This window comes from Vombatus ursinus, unplaced genomic scaffold, assembly GCF_900497805.2.
Source record: "Vombatus ursinus unplaced genomic scaffold, bare-nosed wombat genome assembly UNPS02009173.1, whole genome shotgun sequence".
In the NCBI taxonomy this organism is placed as follows: Eukaryota; Metazoa; Chordata; class Mammalia; order Diprotodontia; family Vombatidae; genus Vombatus; species Vombatus ursinus.
The window spans coordinates 2671658-2693289 of NW_020948951.1; the positions used below are offsets into that span (position 1 = coordinate 2671658).

Consider the following 21632-nt stretch of genomic DNA (forward strand, 5'->3'; position numbering starts at 1 on the left):
TTTTCTTGGCAAAGATACTGGAGTGGTTTGCCATGTCCTTCACCAGCTCATTTGACAGATGAGGAAATGGAGGCAAACAGGTTCAGTGATTTGCCCAGAGTCATACAACTCGGAAGTGTCTGAGGTTGGATTTGAACTCAGATCTTCCTGACTTTATGCCTGGGGTTCTATCCACTGCACCACTGAACAGCCTACGGTTGGATTCCTACTTATCCTTTAGAGCACCACCTCCAGAAGAGTCTCTTTAGCAATCAAGCAACAAGCATTTCTTAATCTCCCGCTATGTGCCAAGCACTCTTCTAGGAGCTGGGGATTCAGAGACAAAAATGATACCAGAGGCTAAGTTCTTAATGATGTTGATAATTGCAATAAGGATGATAATAATGATAATAGCATTTATATAGTGCTTTAATGTTTGCAAAGCACTTTATAAATATTTCATTTTATCTTCACAATGGCCCTGGGAAGTAAGTACTATTGCTATCCCCATTTTATACATAAGCAAACTGAGGCAAACAGAGGTTAAGTGACTTGCCAAGCTCACACAGTTTGGCTATGTCTGAAGCAGGATTTGAACTCTGGTCTTCCTGACTCTAGGTTCAATGCTCTATCCTCTGTGTTATTTAGCTGCCTCTATTGAGAACGGCATTCACACAAAGAAATGTACAAAGTATTTGGGAAAGGCCAGCTAAGGAAAAATCTTGATAGGCCTCATGCATGGTGTAAACTGAGCTTTGAAGTTAACCAGATCATAAAAAGAGAAATACATCCCAAACAGATCATAAAAAAGGGAAAAGGACCCACTTGTACAAAAATATTTATATTTTGTGGTGGCAAAGAATTGGAAATTGAAGGGATGCCCATCAATTGGGGAATGGCTAAACAAGTTATGGGATATGAATGTAAATACTATTATTCCATAAGAAATTATGAGCAGGCAGATTTCAGAAAAACCTGGAAAGACTTACATGAACTGATGCTAAGTGAAGTGAGCAGAACCAGAACATTGTACACAGTAACAGCAGCATTGTATGATGGCCGACTTTGTTAGATTTAGCTCTAGCAATTGCTCTGAGCAATGATCTGAGACAATTCCAAAAGACTCAGGATGGAAAATGCTATCCATATCCAGAGAAAAAACTATGGAGTCTACATGCAGATGCAGCATGCTATTTTCTCTCTTTTTTTTCCTTTCTCTTTTTCTTTTCTTTTTCGTGATTTTTCCCTTTTGCTCTGATTCTTCTTTCACAATATGACTAATGGGGAAATATGTTTAATATGATTGTAGATGTATAGCCTATATCAGATTGCATGCTGTCTTGGGGGAAGGGAAGGGAGAACATTTAGAACTCAAAAATCTTATAAAAGTGAATGCTGAAAACTAAAAATAAATAAATTAATTTAATAAAAAAATTTTTTTAAAAGAAGATAACCAGGGATACTAAGAGTCTGAGGTTAGGAAGGAGGGTGTTCCTGGCATGGGGTATGGCCTGGACAAAGGCAGAGAGGTAGGAGATAAATTGTCAAGTGTAAGAAACAGCAAGGTCAGATTGGTTTATTCCAAGAGGGTATAAAGGGGAATAATGTATCATAAGCCTGGAAAAGGAGGATTAGAGCCAAGCTGTACTTGACTTTTGTCCTCAGATCTCATCTGGCCTTTTGGTTTACCTCCTTTATAAGAACTCACTATGTCCAATTATGTGTTATAGTGATCTAAGTGCCTGTGAGCTCCATGAGAGGATAGGACCTTCTCTTAAGGGAATTTTCCTCTATAAAAATATTCTGCTGAATGTAGGGCACATGCAGGGAGCAGCTGGGGAAGAAGGAGACAGCTCAGCTTTGGGAGATGGGTGATAGGGAAGGGTGGAGTAGTCAGTCAGTCAAGTATCCTTATCCCAGAAGCAGTCTCTATACCTCAGAGGACAAGGAGGCAGGGTGATAAAATAACAAATAGTCCTGGATTTGAAGAAAGTCCACTGGTGGTGGACTTCAGGTCCCAGATGTGACCCTTCCTAGTTGTGTGACCCTGAGCAAGTCACAGCCTCTCTAGGACTCAGTTTCTTTATCTGTAGAGTGGTGATAATAACATATGCCCTATATTAAACTGTGCATTCCCTTTTGACCCAGCAATACCTTGACTTGGTCTATGTACCAAAGGGATTGAAGAAAGAGAAAAAGGACTTACATGTACAACAATATTTATAGCAGCTTTCTCTGTGGTGATAAAGAATGGGAAATTAAGGGGTTGCCCATTGACTTGGGAACAGCTGAACAAATGATAATGTGTAAATATAACACAATGCTATTGTGCTGTAAGGAAAGAGGAAGCGGATGGTTTCAGAGAAACCTGGGAAGACTTGTATGAACTGATGCAGAGTGAGGTAAGCAGAACCAGAAGGATAATTTACAGAATGTATAAATACATTGTATTACATAAATATAATACAACAGTATCGTAAAGACAAACAACTTTGAAAGATTTAAGAACTCTAATCAAGGCATTGACCAATCATGATTTTGGAGGGCCAAAGATGAAGCCTGCCACTCAACTCTTGACAAGTGACAGACTCAGGGTGAGGATTGAGACAATTTTTTTTTTTAGACAACGCTGGAATTTATTTTGCTTGATTATGCATATTTATTATAAGGATTTTTCTTCTTTCTTTTTAGTGGGGGGGGAAGGGAGAGAAGGTGGCTTTTCAATTAACTGAAGAAAAATAAAATGAAGTTGTCCTATCTTCCTTACAAGATGCTGTGAGGAAATCACTTTGTAAATTCTGAAGGGTTATTGAAAAGGGAATTGCTATTGTTAAGATGCCCTGGACAAATCAGCCTCAGTAGCGATCCCAGGGCAGATTGGGTTGTCTCTTCAGATGGAGAGCTCCCTGCTCTGAAGATCTGCAAGCAGAAAAGACCAGATGACTCCTTGTTGGGGGACGCTGTAGGGCTAAGTCTTGCCTAGGTATGTTGTGCTAGATGGCCTCTGAGGTCAAATAAACTCGGCCCCTTCCAGTCTACAAGGCCACAAAACTAGTGGCCTTGATTGGGCAGAAACAGTGCAGGGCACATTACTGGGCATGGGGCCAGGACCCCGCTACTCTGTGGAATAGAGGCTGTTGGCAGCACCTGGCATGGTGCCCACCAGGGACGAGGAAGCTCTGTGTTTTTCTCTTTCCTTGGTACTGGCTGCTCCCCTGCCCCCACCCCAGGGAGCCTCAGCCAGTGCACCTGGTACCCAGGGCGAGAGGCTGGATGGTGGGGGGCAGCACCACGGGGCTTTGGTAGGCATGGTCCTGAGAAGGGCGGGGTGTGGGGGGGGTGCCTGGGTTCTGGCAATGAGATTGGCGTTAGAGACAAAGGAACCATAGAATTCTAGGGCTCAGAGAGAGCTCGGACAGAAACTAGACTGATCTGTACGTAGCAGTCTCCTAGCCAGGGATCATACAGTCCTTACTTAACATCACAGGGAAGTTACTACCTCCGGAGGCAGCTGGGCCAGGTCTGAGCATAAAGAATGTGTTTGTTTAACATCAGGATGAAATTTGATTCCCTGTAATTTTCTCTTATCTTTCCTAGATCTGCCTTTGGGCTAACATCCCTCAGTTTTCCTTGGACCATGTATATTTGCATACACGTTGTAATGTGCCCGCCACCACCCCCGCCCCCATCATCCCTACCTCCAATAGGATGTAGGATGTTAGTTCCTGGAGGCAAGGATCTTTTGTTTTGTTTTGATTTTGTCTTTGCGACTGTCACCAGTACCTAGCGCATAGTAGGCACTTTAATACTTCTGGAATTGCACTGCAATAAAATACCTTTAATCTCCCTTCTATACCCTAGGAGCCCTTCAAGTATTTTAGAAACACCTTCCTATGTCTTCTTATTCTATGTCTTCTTTTCTCCAAGCTAAACATTTCCAATTCTTTCAAGTGATCCTCTAATGATTGGGTATCCAGTCTCCTCCTTGGCCTGGCTGCCTTCCTCTGGAAGCAATGTCAGTATAGCTCTTAAAATTTGGTGCCCAGAACCAAACACAGTAGTACAGATGGGACCTGACTAGGGTAAAGAGTAAGGGGTCTCTTTCGCTAGGTAAGTTGTGGGTGCAGTGGAAAGAGCTCTGGACCCAGAGTCAGAAAGACCTGAGTTCAAATACAGCCTTAGACATTTACTTATTGTGTGACCTGGGCAAGTCACTTGACTGCATCAGTTTCCCCATCTATAAAAATAGGGATAAGAATAGCACCTACCTCCTACAGTTGTTGTAAGGATAAAACAGACTAACATTTATTTTAATTTTTTTTTGTGAGGCAATCAGGGTTAAGTGACTTGCCCAGGGTCACACAGCTAGTAAGTGTCAAGTGTTTGAGGCCAGATGTGAACTCAAGTCCTCCTGACTCCAGGACCAGGGCTCCATTCACTGCGCCACTCAGCTGGCCCCTAGACTAACATTTATAAAGAGCTTAGCTTAGTCGCTCAAGAACAGTAGGTGCCTAATAAATGCATGTTTCCTTCCTTAGCCCTGGACTCTATGTCTCTCTTAACATGCTCTTTTTTTCCCATTTGGAATTTTTTCCCCCCATCATACCTCCCCCAACCAGTATTGTTATAGTTGATTTTTTGAGCCCAAGGATACAGGATGTTCCTCATGGATGTCTATCAAATTTTATTTCACTAATTCCTTTCCAGACCTTTTTGGGATCCCAAAGGAAGGGGGAACAGACAATGTTACAATAGAGTCTCACTTAAGCATCTCCTGATTATACAGAGAGAATAGTTGGGGGTCAGGGGTTGGTGTGTGCTCGGAGAGACACACAGTTTAGAAAACTCCTAATCTTTGCCTTCCTAGAACTGACAGATGAGTAGGGGCACAAGACGCAAAGACAACTATAATTTACCACTTGATATGATAAATACGTTTAGACACATGCAAAACAAAGTACTGGGAGTAGCGTCAGGGGCAAATTTATGACAAGGGGGTGCCTCAGGGAAAGCTTCCTGATGGGACTTTTCCAGGCTGAGTGATAGGGTTGAAGTCAGAAGGCCAGGGCTGATTCTGGAGAGCAATTTGGAACTATGCTTAAAGGGCAACCAAACTGTGCATAACCTTTGACCCAGCAATTTTACCACTTCCAGGTTCATATCCCAAAAAGATCATAAAAAAGGGACAAGGACCCACATGTGCAAAAATATTGATATCTGCTCTTTTTGTGGTGGCAAAGAACTGGAAATAGAGGGGATGCCCATCAATTGGGGAATGGCTAAACAAGCTGTGGTATGTGAATGTAATGGAATACTATTGTGTTATAAGAAATGATGAGCAGGCAGACTTCAGAAAAACTTGGAAAGACTTACATGAACTGATGCTGAGTGAAGTGAGCAGAACCAGGAGAACATTATACAAAGTAACGGCCACTTTGTGTGATGATTACCTATGACAGACAGCTCTTCTCAGCAACACAATGATCCAAGACAATCCCAAAAGACTCATGATGGAAAATGCTATCCACATCCAGAGAAAGAACTATGAAATCTGAATGCAGATCAAAACATACTATTTTCACTTTTTTCGTTTTTTTTTCTTTTCTCGTGATTTCCCCCTTTTGTTCTGACTCTTCTTTCACAACATGACTAATGTGGAAATATGTTTAATATGATTGTACATGTATAATTTATATCAGATTGCTTGCTGTCTTGGGGAGGGAGGGAGCAAAATTTGGAACTCAAAATCTTACCCAAAAAAATGAATGTTGAAAACTATCTTCACATGTAATTGGAAAAAATACTGTTAAGAAATTAAAAAAGAAGGCAAGATTTGGTATCCTGGCTTTCCTGTTTGGTACCTGCAGGGCCTTGGGCTAGACTATCAATTGCTTTGGGTCTCAGTTTCTTTGTCTGTAAAATGGGAGCAGGGAGGAGCTGGTCTCAAAAGTGTCTTCCAATCTAAGTCCTAGAGATTCTTATCCTGTGGTACAGCAGAGGTAGAATGATAAGATGGGCTTCCAGAGGCCCCTAGGAGGCCAAAAGAAGTCAATGCAGTTTTTTCTGGCCCATCAGCTGAGCAGGGATGCTATTAGTGCCTGAAGGGATGCTCTCTCACTTCAGTCCAGCAGTAGGAGTGACACCTCCTTAACTCTGGACTCTATGCCCATCTTAAAGCATCCTAGAATCACCTTAGTTCTTTTGGCTACCACACAAAGCTTGTAGAGCCTATGACAGCCCACCCGTGGCTTGTCTCCAGTCATACTTCCCAATTTGTACTGTCTTAGCTGGGTTTTTGGACCCAGGTGTACAGGACTTGACATTTATTCCTATCCAACCTTATTTGCCTAGTTTCTGTCCCAATCTCTCTTTTGGATCCCAAAGGACAATGCTACAATATGGAGCAACATTCATTTGAGTGTCTCCTGATTCACTTAAGTTTCTACCTGGGGAAGATACAGTTTAGGTTAAGTTCCAGCCTTCATGGAGCTGACAGTCAGGATGCAAGTGGGTGCAGGGGCACATTTTGAATCCAAGTCACCATGTGCTGGCCTTTCCTAATCTCTGTCTCTCTCTCTCTCTCTTTAAGGTAATCAGGGTTAAATGACTTGCCCAAAGTCACACAGCTAGTAACTATCTGAAGCTAGATTTGAACTCCAGGGTCAGTTCTCTATCCACTGCACCACCGAGCTGCCCCAGCCTTTCCTAATCTCCATGCATGGGAGCTGAAAGAAAAAAGAGAAGCTTTGGCTGAGGGGTTTTCCCCAACTTGGATCCCTGTATGTCTGCATATCTCTGCTTCTATGGAAATAGGAAATAGTCATAGGAAATAGTCCACCAGGCTGGGGGCATCGAGAGGCAAAAGCTGCAGCTTAAGAGGTCAGAGGACCAAGGAGTGACTGGGGCAGGGAGTGGGTGGGAAACAAGGAGGCTTAACCAGGCCATACGGTGAGGTAGAGTCAGAAAGCCTGCATGGGGATTCCAGGCTCTTCTACTTACTGACTGTGTATTTGTGGCCAAGTCACCATCTCAGGGCTTCAACCTCCTCATCTGTAAAATGGGAGAACTGGACTACCAACAGTTTGTGATTTTGTCATGGGAAAGAAGGTCATCCCCGTGTGACTCACGGAGCACACCCCTAGCCCAGACTCTGTCCTCAGTAGGGGTGGGTGGGGCTCAGCTCAGAAGGGGGAGGGAGGGTGACAGGAGGTGAACAGACTGCTTCAGCATCGCGCCCCCCCCACTTAACCAGCTTCAGAAGCCAGTTACCATAGCAACCCTCTTGGCTTCACAGGCCTTCAAGTGCTGCGGGGGAGAATGGGGCTGGGTGCCTACGCAGACTCCCCCCCTCAACCTCTTGCCTTCCAAGGCTCCTCCTTGACTCTAATCCTGCTCCATGATCCATCTACCTCAGCTTATTTACTCAGTCCTAGACCCCTCGTACACTTACCCCCTGCACCCCTGCCCCAATTCATCTGTCCTTTCTTCCTTTCTATTTCTCCCTTATCTCTAGTAGTCTCACTTCTCATTCTCTGAGGTGGCCTCCAGTGAATTCTAGCCCCCAGCTAATATCCTCCAGGCAACTCACATTTATAGAGCTCTTTAGTATTACATTTAGTATTGTAATAATATTACTAATATTATTATGTTCGCATTAGTATTCCCAACCCTGCACATATTACTATTATATGCTTTATCTCATCTGATCCTGTGTCCCCATTTTAGAGATGAAGAAACCAAGGCCCAGAGAGCTTTGCCCAAAGTCACATAGCTAGGAAGTTGGCAGAGCCAGGGCTTGGATCAAGGCCTATCTCCAGGTGCCTTGTTCTTTGTCTCACATGCTTCCTCTAACGGAACCACAGATTCTCGGAGCTGGACAAGACCCAGGAGGCCTTAGGCCTTTCAGTACCTGAAGAAAGCTTCCCTTTATAGCCTACCCAACAAGTGTTATCCAGTCTCTCAGTCCAATTCAACAAACATTTATTAAGCATTTATGCTACTGTAGTGGGTTATGGATGCATATGAAATAGCCCCTGCCCTCAGGAAGCCTACATTCTTACTGGGGGTAGGGTGGGGGGGAGAGATAAGAAAGTGCAAAGGACATACAAACTATAGGGAAGAGGGAATGGGGCAGCTGGGAAGGGGAGAATCAGGAAAGACCCCTGTAAGAGGTAGAAGCAGAACCGTGCAGTGAAAGAAGCTGAGGATTCTGAAACACGAAGGTGAGGAGGGGGTACATTTCAGACATGGGGGAACCACTCTGGGCAAGGCAAAATATCAGGAGATGGGTGAAATGTTGGGTATTCAGAAGCTGCTAGTGCATGTTGGTTTAACTAGGATGAAGATGTCATGGTCCTCTTCGAGAACAAAGGACAAACTGCAGCAGCCACTAGAATGCAGAGTATATTAAGGGAGTGACATGGAATGCTTGGAAAGGTAGGTGGGAGTCAGATCGTGAGGAGTTTTAAATGCTAAGCTGTTGATCCTGGAGGCAATAGGGAGTCATTGAAAATTCTAGAGTGGGGGTGACACGGTATTATATGTGTTTTAGGAATATCAATTTGGCAGATGCATGGAGAACAGACTGAACAAGGGAGAGACTAGAGACAAGGGAACCAATTAGAAGGCTGTTGAAATAGAACAGTCATGGTGTGATTAGTGGTTAGAACAGTGGAGAGGCTGTGTGAATAGGGAGAAAGGGACGCACGGGAGAGATGTCTCAGAGGTACGATCAACAAGACTTGGTAATCGAATGGATAGAAGGAGGGAGAAAAGAGAAGGGAGAATTGAGGATGGTCCTAAGGTTGTGAACCAGAGTGACTGGAAGGATGGTGGGGCCCCTCAACAGAACTGGGGAAATTTTAGAGAAAGGATGGGTATTTGGGGGAAGCAATGGATTCCATTTCGGACAAGCTGAGTATGAGTTGCCTGTGGGACGTCCGGTTGGAGCTGAGCAACAATCTTCAGGAAATTCAGGACTAGAGACTGGGAGAAAGATTAGGGCCAGATATTTAAACACGGAAGTTGTCTACACAGAGAAGATAATTGAGTCTGTGAGCGGTTTTTTTTAATTATCAAGGAAGAAAGTCTAGAGGGAGAAGAGGACCCAGTCAGTCAGTCAATAAATATTTATTAAACGGCTCCTACGTGCCAGGCACTGTGCTGGGGATCCAGGTAGGACAAAAGATGGTCCCAGCCCTCAGAGCACTCACACTCAAGGGCAACCCCCACCCATTCCACTTTGGGATAACTCAGATTTTCAAGAGGTTTTCCCATACATCCAACCTAAACTTGCCTATGTAATCACCTATGACTCTTAATTCTGCCAAATTTGGTGGCCAAGAAGTGAAGTCTAATCCTTTTTTCCAAATGACAAGTCTTCAGATTTTTGAAGGTAGCTATAACGTCTCTTCTGAGTCTTCTCTAGGTTAAACATGCCTAATTATTCCAATTGCTCCTCTTCTTAAAGCATAATGTCTAGGCCATTCACCATTCTGGTTTTTAATATCCTGGCTTTTGGTGTCAAGGACACTTGCTTGAATTTAAAACCATAATACACATTCTAGGCAGCCTCACTAGCCAAGGACCTTCCTCCAAAAGCCCCCAGGATGGACCATTCCTCCAGAAGGATCCTTTTCTCCACTTAGACTGACCCTACTCTGACTCAGGGTTTATCACCTTTTCTCCTAGACTACTGTCACTCCTACTGGCTCTGTGACCTTGGGGAAGTCACTTAATTGCTTCATCCCTATTTCTTCATCTGTAAAATGTAAAATGAGGGTTATTAATCTGGGGTTTGTGAAACTTGTTTTAAAAAAATTTATGACTATTCCAAAATAATTGTTTTCCTTTGTGATCCAATGTATTTTATTTTATGCATTTAAAAACACTACTCTGGGAAGGGGTCCACAGGCCTCACCAGGCTCTCTAAGGGGTCCAGAATACAATACAGGAGGGAGCTGAGCTGTGTTGAGAAGGGAGTAAAGGATTCTAAAAGGTGGAGTTTGCAAGGGAACATATTCTAAACATTGGGGACCATTTATGCAAACCCCTAGGCTAGCTGTCCTCTGAGGTCCCTCCCAGCTCTAAATCTGTTATTCTGAGACCCTAAGTCTCTGCTCTCTGGGTTCAGTTTCTAAATCTGTAAAATGATTGATTGGGTTAGAATGGATGGCAGCTATGGTCCTTTATAACTCTAAACCTCTAGGTTCCATCACCTCATCTCCCTTCCCTGGGTTTCCTAGGGAGCCGATTCAATCAAATTCACGAAACATGTATTAAGTGCCTATGATATATAAGGCACCATGCTAGGCATTGGGAATACAAACACATACGCACACCAAAAAATCAATCCCTGACCTTAAAGAGCTTATATTCCACTCCAGTCCACTCAAGTCCAACCCTCTCAATTGGGGGCTGGGGGAAGATGGGCCTAAAACAGGATACCTGGAACTGGAGAGAAAGTAGGTAGCCAGGAGAAGAGACCAAACAGCAAGGAGTGGGAGGTCTCCTTGCTTTCAGGTATCTTTTCATCCATCTCCACCCTCAACCCATCCTCAATTGACCATATTTGTTTTTTGAAAAGCTGCTTTGCATTGGTTACTTCATCCCCTTCTCCACTTCCATCTTCTTCACTTAGGGCTTCAATGGTTCCATACTGGAAAAGCAAATTGTGGGACAGATGCCTAAGATCCAGCCTAGACGCCTTGGGTTGCCATTCCAGGCCCTCCCGCCCCCATTGACCCTCAACCTACCTCTTGCAATATTTTCTTTCTAGAGTCTTCCTGTCCAGCCAGAATCACAGACTCAAGCCTGTGTAGTGTTATCCTATACCTGAAGGGGAACCTTCTTGTACTATCCCAACAAATCCTCCTCCAGTCTTCCATGGAACATCCCCAGTGCCTGATATTTCACTATCTCCCAAAGTCACCTATTCTATTTGACCATTTGGGTCAGCTTTAATTGATAGGAGGAGGCAGAAATCTGTCTCTCCACTGGTTCCCTGTCCCCTTCCTCTACTTTCTAGCTCTGACCTCTCTGGACCAAAACAAGTCAGATCCTCCCTCAATACTGGAAGACAGCTATTATGCTCCCCCTCAGTTCTCCCTTCTTAAACATATTCAGCTCCTTCAACTGATAGAGAGGCAAATATTACACAGGATCCAAAGCCAGAAAACCAGGGTTCACATCCTGGTGCTGTCATTTGCCACACATTTGACCCTAACCAAGTCATTTTACCTCTGTGGGTCAAGTTTTTCTAATCTGTGAAACAAAATGGTTGCAGTAGACAACCTCTATAATTCCTTGCAGCTCTATACCTGCGATTCTTATTTGACATGATTTCAATCCCCTTCACCATCCTGGTTGCCGTTCTCTGGATACAACTCCATTCTATCAGTATCCAGAATGGAATATAGCATTCCAAATGTGTTCTGATCAAAGCAGAGGACAGTGGGACCATCACCTCCCTTTTTCTGAATACCATGCTTTTATTTATGCAACCTAAGATTCTCTCATTTTAATTGTCATGATATAGTGAACTCAGATTGATCTTATTGTCCACTAAACCCCCTAGAACTTTTTGCACAAGGAGTGTTGCCTAGCCATGGCACCACCATCTTGAGCAATTGACTTGTGCAATTGACTTCTTATATCTAGATGTGGAACTTTGCATTTACTCCATCATTTCAGCCTATGGAAATCCTTATAGGTTACATGAGATAATATTTGTAAGGTGCTTAGCACAATAGTAGGCATTATATAAATGCTTACTCTTTTCCCTTTTTTTCATGATTCACTTATCTAGTACGTTAATTCTTTCTTCCAGCTTCATGTCATCTGGAATTTTGAAAAGCATAGCAGCTATGCTTTAACCCAGGGCTTCTTAACCTGGAGTTCATGGAGTTCAGGTCCATGGATAGATTTCTGGAAACTTGGATGGAAATATCTTTTTCTCTAACCTTTGGCTTCCTTGGCAATTCTATGTATTATTTTATGCATTAAAAACTGTGATTCTGAGAGGGAGTCCATAGATTTCACCTTACTGGTTGCCAAAGGGGATCCATGATACAAAAAAAAACATGAAGAACTCTTGCTCTAGCCCAACTGAGTTAGTCTTTGTTCCCCAAATGAACCAGATGCCCATCTGCCTCTATATCTTTGTTCAAGACATTCACTATGCCTGCAATGCCTTTCTTTCCCTTTTTTGTCCATTAAATTTCTACCCATTCTTTAAAATTTAACTGAAATTCTACTTCCTCCCTCATTAATACAATTGACCAAACATTTATTAAGTGCCTGGCAAGTAGAAGGCATTATGCTAGGCATAAAGACAAAAACAAAATAACCCCTGCCCTTGAGGAGCACAGATTCTACTGGGGGGTGGCAGCTAGGTGGTGCATTGTTTAGAAAACTGGGCCTGGAGTCAGGAAGACCTGAGTTCAAATTCAGCCTCAGCTGAGTGACCCTGGGCAAGCTGTTTAATCTTTTACTGCCTCAGTTTTCTTATCTGTAAAATCATAATATCACCTACCTCAGAGGGTTGTTGTGAGGACCAAATGAGATAATTGCAAAATGCTTAGCACAGTGCCTGGCTCTTAGTAGGTATTTAATAAATGCTCATTTCCTTCTTTATTTCCTTCTAGAGCATGGACATGATTGGCTCTGGCCAGTAACTATCTTCCCATTTGGACCTTACATATCACTTCATACCTCATCCAGTTCTCATTTAATATTGGATAGTATAGGCATGTATTTGTGTGTTATTCCCTTATTAGATTGTGAGCTACATGAGGGCAGGGAAATCAATTTTATTTCATTCTGAGCACCCCAGCACGGCATTTCTGTACACTGTAGGGACCAAATATATAAGGTGTGAATTAATCTGGGGGCAGCTAAGTGGTACAGTGAATAGAGTGCCCACCTTGGAGTCAGGAAGACTCATTACCATGAGCTAAAACCTGACCTCAGACATTTACTAGCTGTATAACCCTGAGCAAGTCACTTAACCCTGTTTGCCACAGTTTCCTCATCTGTAAAATAAGCTGGAGAAGAAAATGGCAAATTACTCTATTATCTTTACCAAGAAAACCCCAAACGGGGTAACAAAGAGTCAGACACAACTGAAAACGACCTAACAGCAACAAATGAATTAATCCATGATTTCATCCAAGTCATTGATAAAGAATGATGAGGCTCATAGGTTCATAGATCTTAGAGCTAACAGGTACCTTAGAGATGATATAGCCAGCCCCTCATTTTACAGATGTGATTGTGGGCACCCTGAGTCATTAAGTGATTTGGCCAAGGTCATACAAATGGCAAGTAGCAGAGCTGAGATTTGAAGCTAGGTCCTGTCGGACTACAGAGCCAATATTTTTCTGTTATCTGATTAATATACTCAGTCATTGGGCTTGCCACTCCACAGAGGCCCCACTTATTCTAGCCTTTGCTCATACTGCTCCCCCAATCCTTCGGAGCCTTCAAAGCCCAGCCCAAGTCACATCTGCTCCAGGACTAACTCATAAGGCCTCCAGGGCTCTCTCTGGAGCCCGATTTCCCCTCAGAACCCTCCCTGTTCCCAAGCAGCTCATTAAGATACTGAACATCCCCTTGTACTGTTCTCTGGATGTTCCAGATGTGAGTCTAAGTGACCCCCGCCTCCAAATTAACATAAGCTCCTTAAGATGCAAGGATGCGTTTTTCCCTCTGGTCTCCTTGACCCAGTCTGTTTGTACTCTGGCACAGCTCTGAGCATATTAGGGAGCTCAGTTGACTGGAACTGAAGACAATGGGGGTAGCTGTCACTTATATTTCCCCTCTCTCCCACCCAAGCCATTCACTCACCCATTCAGTACGCTTGCCCTGTGTATGGTAGGAAAGCCCACCATTCCTGTCTTTTCTCAGAGTTTTCAGTCATAGCATCATAGAATCTAGAGCTAGAAGGGTCCTTAGAAATCATTGGTTCCAACCCCTTCATCATTCAAAGGAGGAAACTGAGGCTCAGAGGAGGATCATAGATCATAGAGCTGAAAGGGACCCCAGAGGCCATCTTAGACACGAGGAAACTGAGGCCCAGGGAAGTAAAGTAACTTACCCAAAATCACTAGGGCAATGAAATCCAGAGGAAGGATTTGGATGAGAATTCCCCAGGGTCTCACAGGAGGGTCAGTGGCAGAGTTTATTAAGCATCTACTTGGTGGAAGCCACTGTGCTAAGTGCCATGCGTGTTCCCAGGTGGGAGGTAAGGTCATTTCTGACTGGGGAGGCGTGGTGGATCAAGGAAGGCCTCCCAGAGAAGATGGGGCTTGACTAGGTCCTTGAAGACTTTGGTAGGCATCATTCCAGGCTTCAGGGTAGGGAACAAGACCCACAGGGAGAAGGGTAAGATTTTGGGGTATAGTGAGGTTGGTAAGGACAACGGTGTGTCTGGACTGTTCAGGACAAGTGGTCTCAGTTGAGGACTCTCTCTAGAAACTGGGAGAGGAAAGAAAACAGGAAGGAGTAGCAAAGGAGAGAGGTCTGGAAGGTCCCCAAACCCTTTGGATGACCATCACCACTATGGGCTGCAGGAGAGATGATGACAAAGTAGAGGGCAGTGATTCCAGAGTTCTCTTCCCTGTTTTTGGCTGAGCCAAGGTGTCTCTGTCCCTGGACACCTTCTGTTCAGCCTTCCTCCTCCACCTGGTCTGATTGACTGCTAGGGTTCTGCCTTGGTGGGGCTAGGGACCAAGGGATGGGTAGCTTCTCTATCTATTTCTGATAGATGCAGGTCTTTATCCTGGGGGATCTACTGCTGGTCATAAGGTCCCTTAGTTCATCCCAGGAAGGGTGGATAATGCTGACAGCAAGGAGGTAGAGAAGGGGCAGTGGGAACTTCCCCTAATCCCTGAGAGAAAGGCCTGGAACCCAGACCTTCTGGATTTGGTTAGCTGAAGATGGGCCCAGGGTCCTTGTATTGTTCTATTCCTTCCTTTCTCCTTGACAAATTTCTTCTCTAGGGCCAGGTCAGAGCTGGAAGGGACCTTAGAGATCATGGACTATCACCCCATCATTTAAAATTAGATGAAACTAAGGCCCAAGAAAGGAAAATAATTTGCCCAAGGTCACAGAGGCAAGTAGCAGAGCCAGGATCTGAACCCAGGACCTCTGACCTCAAATCAGAGCTCTCTGCCCTATACCATCTTTCCTTTTCTCTGCCTCATGCTTCTGTCCGAGGGACAGGAGAGGGGGTCATTTTGAGTCAGACATTTACGAATGGAGTTCCTGTTCTACCCAGGCACAATCCACAGGAATAATGCCTCCTCTTCCCCCCTGCCCTAACCAATATCCCTTTTGCCTCCCAAAGGCCTTCTTGATCCTGGTGGTGGTGGTGGTGGAAGGTAGTTCTCTCTTGGAAGTGTAGGACTGGGGCAGCTAGGTGGCACAGTGGATAGAGTACCAGGCCGAGAGTCAGGAGGACCTGAGTTCAAATCTGATCTCAGATACTTACCAGCTGTGTGACCCTGGGCAAATCACTTACCCTCCCCCCCCCCCCCCCCCCCCCCCAAAAAAAAAAAAAAAAAGGAAGCCTAGGATTTAGAGTTAGAGAGACATTAGAGATCATCTTATCCAATCCTCTCATCTTAGAGAGAAAACCTGAAGGGGTTAAGTGACCCACCCAAGGTCATACAGCTGGTAAGAAACAAGAGCAGGATTTCAATCTAAGCCCTTTGGCTCTGAACCCAATGCTTTTTCCATTATACCACATGCTGGAGGGCAAGTCACGCTCCCCACTGAGGAAGGTGAGAGGACCAGGGCAGAAGCTGTTGGATTTTGTGTGCCCAATCTGATCCACCCCTGATGCACCCTGGCTGCTACTGGGTAGGGGCCCACCAGATTTACATAGCTTCCGTTCCAGAGCTACCCATCTTCTTTCATTTTTAACAGTATTTAACAGACATCACAAAAGACATCAACCTGCTCTCAGATGACAGGCAGGCCCAGGTTGGAGTTTAGTTGGGATTGACCAAGCCAAAGGGAAGTGTTCCTTCTCTTTCTCTTTTGACCCCTGTATCTCCAAGACAAGAAAGCTGGGCTGGTTCCCTGGTTCCCTTTAAACCATCCTTAAGAATCTCCCTTTCTTTCTGTGGCTCTCTGTGGCACTCACTGTATGATTTCTTTAAACCTCAGTTTCCCCATCTGTCAGATGGAAGAGTAATTCTTTCATGACCTACCTCACAGGACTAAAGTGAGGAAAATGCTTTGTAAATCTTAGAATGCTAGAAAAATGAGAATTCTGGTTTTTTTTCCTTCCCCCCGCCTCCAGACAGACACCGGGGACTGGCCAGAGATAGCTCAGCCCACTACTACAGCCACTGAGTTCTCCCAGTGGAATAGACTTTGCTTTATTCCCATGGACCGGCCAGTCCTTTTCGCCACCCCACCCAGCTTCAGGGGAAGCTGAGGAGAGAAAGGAAGAGTCTCTCTACTGGGGCAGACTGATCCCCACCAGAGCCAGTTATCCCACCTTCTGCCCCTTGCTTTCAAGCCCAGCCCTCCACCCCTACCCACCCACAGGATAGCAGAGCAGGGTCCCAGCTTCTGGCTCCTAGACCTAGGGAATCCCAGTAGAAGGAGGTCCCCTGTAAGACACTCCTTCTTCTGAGGGATACTCAGGTCCCCCTTCCCCTGGGGCAGGGGTCGGGAGAGGGTAGGCTGTCTGCTGTCTGCTGTCTGGAAATCGAAGCCCAGGGCAGCAGAGCCCACACTGAAACCAGATCCTCCCGTGTCCTTGGCCACGGTACTATCTCGCTGGAATGGGGGAGGGGTCAGAAGCCCACAGACAACTTGTAAAGGGAACGGAGGGCTCAGAGTAGACAGAATTGTGTGTGTTTTTTTTTTTCTTCCTTTTTCTAAAATGCCTAGCATAGTACCTGGCACACACAGGAAGAAATTGATAAATGCTTGTTGATTTAAATCTTAACTTTCATTGCCATAAATTTGGGAGGGGCTTTAGAAATCATCTAGTTCAGCCTAATTTTCCAGATGAGGAAACTGAGATCCAAATTTATGACCCCTCCTAGTGTGGGCCTTGGGCCACACAGCTCCTAAATAACAGAGCTGGGATTGGAACTCAGGTTTTCTGACTCCAAATTCAGTACCAGGTTAGCATCTCATGTTAGGTGAGCCTGGCTTACACATAGATCACGTGTGCACACATGCATGTTCAAACCCAGGCAAACATACAACCATATACAAAGACATACATATAGATGCACACATACTTATGTAAAGACAACAGAGACATAGCTATCTACCTACCTCTTGCCCCCACATATGGTATATACATAGCAGATCATTCACACAATTCCTGTGCTGAATCTGGCTTTCACTGGCTCAGCAGGTAGCCCTCCAGGCTAGATACCCTGCCTGCCTCCTTCCTAAGCTTTCCCCTCCTGAGGTTCTCCATGCCCCAGGGTTCTGACCAGTAGCTCACTACTCTTCTTTGGGAACTGAGACAGTTTGCCTCCTGGTCCTCTATCCCCATACTCACAGAAGGGCTCAAGGGCATGAGGGAATGTGCCTGCTCTGCCCAGGGAAGCATGGGACATACAGGGTGTTCTCAGTCACATAAGTGGAGGAAGGTATTCACATAAGAAAGCTCATCATGGCACCCAAGGGTGTGGGGTCAGGAGTTCCCATCAGACACTGACATGTTCACAGTAGTCACCTCGATAAGGTTGGGGTGGGAGAGGAAGGGAGGAGGGACAAGAAGCAGAAAGACAAGGAGAGATGGCCACCGACTCACTAGAATGAGAGTGGGAGGGAGAGGCCCACGCATGTACGTGCACACGTATGTGGTGGCGTGTCTGTGTGCATGGGTACTGATTGTCGCTGGCGAGGGATCGAATTAGTTCCTTTTCCCTCTTTCCAGATGATTTTTCATCTCTGTAATTAATGGGCAAGTCAGCGCTGAACGGCATGGCAGGCAAATTGCTAGTTAGGGAAATCACGGATAATTTTCTCGATATGATAATGAAGGTTGTATTCCTTCTTTTATTCTCCCTGTTTTCATCCTACTTTTAAGTAATAAATTCGGCATTAGAGGGAGGAGTGAGTGGGAGAAGGGGAGAAGTCACCCACCCTTTAAGACCTGGGTCTAACCTGAGTTAGTACTGGGGACCCCCCCACCCCAAAAGGACAACTGGACCCAAAGTATGAATAAGATGAAGGGGATGAGGGAGAGGGACCTTGGGGCTAGCTGACAGTGAAAGGGGAAAGCACACCACCCCAATGTCAAGAAAGGTGTCTGTGCTCCTTTACTCAGATTTTCAGCAGGAAAAGCAAAGGCTGGAGGGAGAAGAGCAAAGGAACTGGATTTGGGTAGGGCCAGGATGGGATAAGGAGGGAGTCAAGAAGCTACTGAGGGCAGAAGTCTCTTCCCACCACCCCACAGGAAAGGGGAGATGATCTGAGGAAAAGAGGAAGCCAGGGGCAGAGTGAAATAGAGCAGCAGAGGGTGCTGGGAATTTTCTGGGAGAAGGATTTTAGGCCACTATCCAGAAGCTGAGGCTAGAGGTGGATGAAGAGTGGGTTTGTGATGGGATGGGGGGTTGGAGTCTAAGGCAGGAGGTATCAAGGCCACCCCCAAAGACCCTGGGGACCATACCCTCAGTGTTTAGAAAGCACACTTTCTAAACCTTCTCTTCCTGCCTACCTGTCCTGAGACCTTCCCCCTAGGGCCCCAGCCTCTCATTGAGTGACAGGGGGCTTATTATATGGGAAATAGGATAGGGAGGGAGAGAAGGAAAGAAGCAGCCATATTGGCATCCATTTTATCCCCCACGCCCCAGTGTCCACACCCCACATGTTTGGAGATGGAAAGACAGAGCCACCAGAAACGGGGTGGGGGAGAAATTAAGGAAAGGATGGGGTCATAGGATTTAAAACAGCCTTGAATCCAAACCTTTCAATTGACAGAAGAGAAAACTGAGGCCCCAGAAAGGGACTTCCTTAAGGGCTTGGGGAATAGACTGGGGTCAGGATGCAGGAAGGAAGAAGGAGCCAGAGAGGAACTATTAAAGCCAGAATCCTGCTACCCATTTCACTCCACACTGATGTGATTTCCTCATGGGGCAGATCCTCTGGTCAGGGGAGAGGAAACAAGACACCAGGGGTCTCTCTCCAAACATGGGGAAAAGGGAGTCTGCCCTGTTTGGCAGAAGATTGTGAGGGAGGTGATTGGCAGGGGCATTTACTTGGTATTGGGTGTGTGTGGGGGGGGTGGGATTTGAAGTAGAGGTGATATATGCCTGTATTCTATCTGTGTGTGTCCTTTCTTCCTACTAAACTGTAACCTCTTCGAGGGCAAAGACTTTTTCATCTTTGTAACCCTCATGGAATACAAGGCCTTGTACTCTTGTATATGCTTAATAATGGTTTGTTAAATTTTCCATATGTGTATAAAGATTGAGGTGTGTGGAAGCAGTGAGGGCTGTATACCTGTGCTGGGTATGGAAGGGTTGGGTTTGTGTTCCTATGGGGGGAATAAGGAGTTGAGGTGTGCACAAGGTTAGGGAATAAATATTTTTTGGTGGGATTGTGTATTATTGCTTCAGGACACAGACAAATGTCTCCCCCCTCCCCCTAGTCACCTTTTCAGTGGTTATGATTAGCTCCCCCTTAGCTCTCAAGACCCTCCTTTGGTTGGGGGGTCTTGGAGAGGAATAAAACCAATTCCCTCTCCCCCACACACAATCCAGGGTACGGAGGGGATATGGGTGGTAGGGAAACGACATTCCTTTCGTCTTTCTCAAGCCTGACATTTCAGGGACTAGAGCATGGGGGAAGCATGATTGACACCCTCCCCCCTCCCCAGTTGCATATCAAGGGGGAAGCGGATGCAAGGGTCTAACAGCAATCGAAGGCAGAAACAGGCGACCAAGCTACCTCTTCCACTCCTCCTAGCCTGACAGCAATCCCACCCCAGGATCCCGGGCCTGTGCTCAGTTCTAAAGCACGTTCCTTGGGGGACCGCAGCGGCAGGCGGGAGGGGAGCCTCTAGCAGGAGACGCCGCCACGACACCCAGACAACCCCTCCCCCAATCACTCCCCCCCTCCTCTCAGAGAAAAATAACCAAAAAGGAACATATATATGTATATATGTACATATATATATACACACACACACACACAGGTATGTATATGTATATCCAAAAACATCCTGCGGTATGAGCCCTTGACACAGCCCCTCCAGGGGTTGGAAGACACAGAACGGAGAGACACTCAACCAGACACCCACACAGCCAGGGCGAACACACCATCACAGCCACACAGACACCAGCCGGTACATACAGACACACAAAGACACAGGATGGCAGAACCAGAGACACATGGACACACACACACACACACACACACACACATACACACACACAATCACTCGGGCACACAAAGATACATTCAGGCATAGACACCCAGACCCAGCCTCTCTTTCCTGGCTGGTGTCACACCGCGGATCGACGCTGCTTCTCTTTTTCCGCACCTCCCCCCCACCCCACTCTCTCCCCCACCCCAGCCCGCGCCAGCACCTCGGCTAGCTCACAGCTGGTGCCCAGCTCCCCGGCGATAGCAACCCCATAGCCTCCCCAAAAACAGCTCTGCGGCTACAACGCCTTCGATCCTCCCCACCCCCGAACAGATGCAAAAACGATTTGAACCCCCATCCAGTCACCTCCTTTCCAGACAGACTCTATCCCATCCATCCCCCTCCCCCACGCCCTTCCTCGGCTCACTACCATCCCCTGCATAGGGGCAAGACCCGGACGTGGGCAGGGGGCAGACTAGGCTCTCCCGATCCGTGCCCTAGACACCTGGCCCAGGTGTGATGTCCCCTCCCCCAAGTCCCTCTACCCCCGGCGTGGACACTCACCTGTCCCGGGGCGGCTCGCTCTCCTCGCCAGTCCTCTCCTCTCTCCTGCGGCTTCTCGTCCCCGGGCCCCCCGCCCGGCACATCTCCCGGAGCCGAGGAAAGGGGGTGGTGGCGGAGAGAGGGCGGGCTCCGGGGCTCCCCTCCCCCAGCCCACCGCCACCACCACCAAAAATTTAGCGGGGGGAAAAATAGAATTTGACAATCCACTCCCCGGCTGGGAATGGGGAGGGGTCGCGGGCTCCGGGGCTGGAGGCGAAGATCTGGGCGAGTGGGTCTTTCTCCCCCCTGGTGTGGGAGGGAGTGGGGGGAGGGGGGTGGGCAGCGTCAGGGCTCCGGGGCCCGGGACTGGGGCGAGGCGGCAGCGACACAAGCGGGCAGCATCTCTCCCCCGCCTTTTCTCGGCTCCCCCGACGGCGGAGGTGGCGGCACGTGTGAGTCCAGCCGACTCCCCCCCGCCCCCCCTCCGACGGCGGCGGCGGCGGCGGCAGCGGCAGCCGCAGCGGCAGCGGCGGCGAAGGGGTTAACGGGGCAGCTCCAGCCCCCCGCCCGCTGCCCCCAGCCGGGCGAGGCCGCTCCGGGACTCCCGCTCAGCCATCCGCCGGGGCCTCCTCTGCGGCTGAGAAACTGCGGGGTGCCCGAGTCCCAGGACAGCTGCCGGGGATACTGCTGCTGCGGCTGCTACGGCTCGAGCTCCCTGCAGTGCCCACGGGGGGCTCCAAGAGAGCGGAGGACCTGGGGGGAG

The 21632-nt window shown here is 46.8% G+C and overlaps 1 protein-coding gene across 5 annotated transcripts in view; it reads right to left on the reverse strand.

Annotated features, from left to right (window-relative positions):
* ADGRL1 (adhesion G protein-coupled receptor L1) overlaps positions 1-21179 on the reverse strand; it is a 61721-nt gene extending 40542 nt beyond the window's left edge. For 3 of the 5 annotated variants that reach the window (XM_027850843.1, XM_027850844.1, XM_027850848.1), the window contains exon 1: positions 20891-20955. The gene's annotated coding sequence lies outside the window, so the exon portion shown is untranslated. Of the gene's footprint in view, positions 1-20890 lie in introns of all 5 variants that reach the window. The other 2 variants (XM_027850845.1, XM_027850842.1) reach the window with 2 other exon arrangements.
* Between the last annotated feature and the right edge of the window lie 453 nt (positions 21180-21632).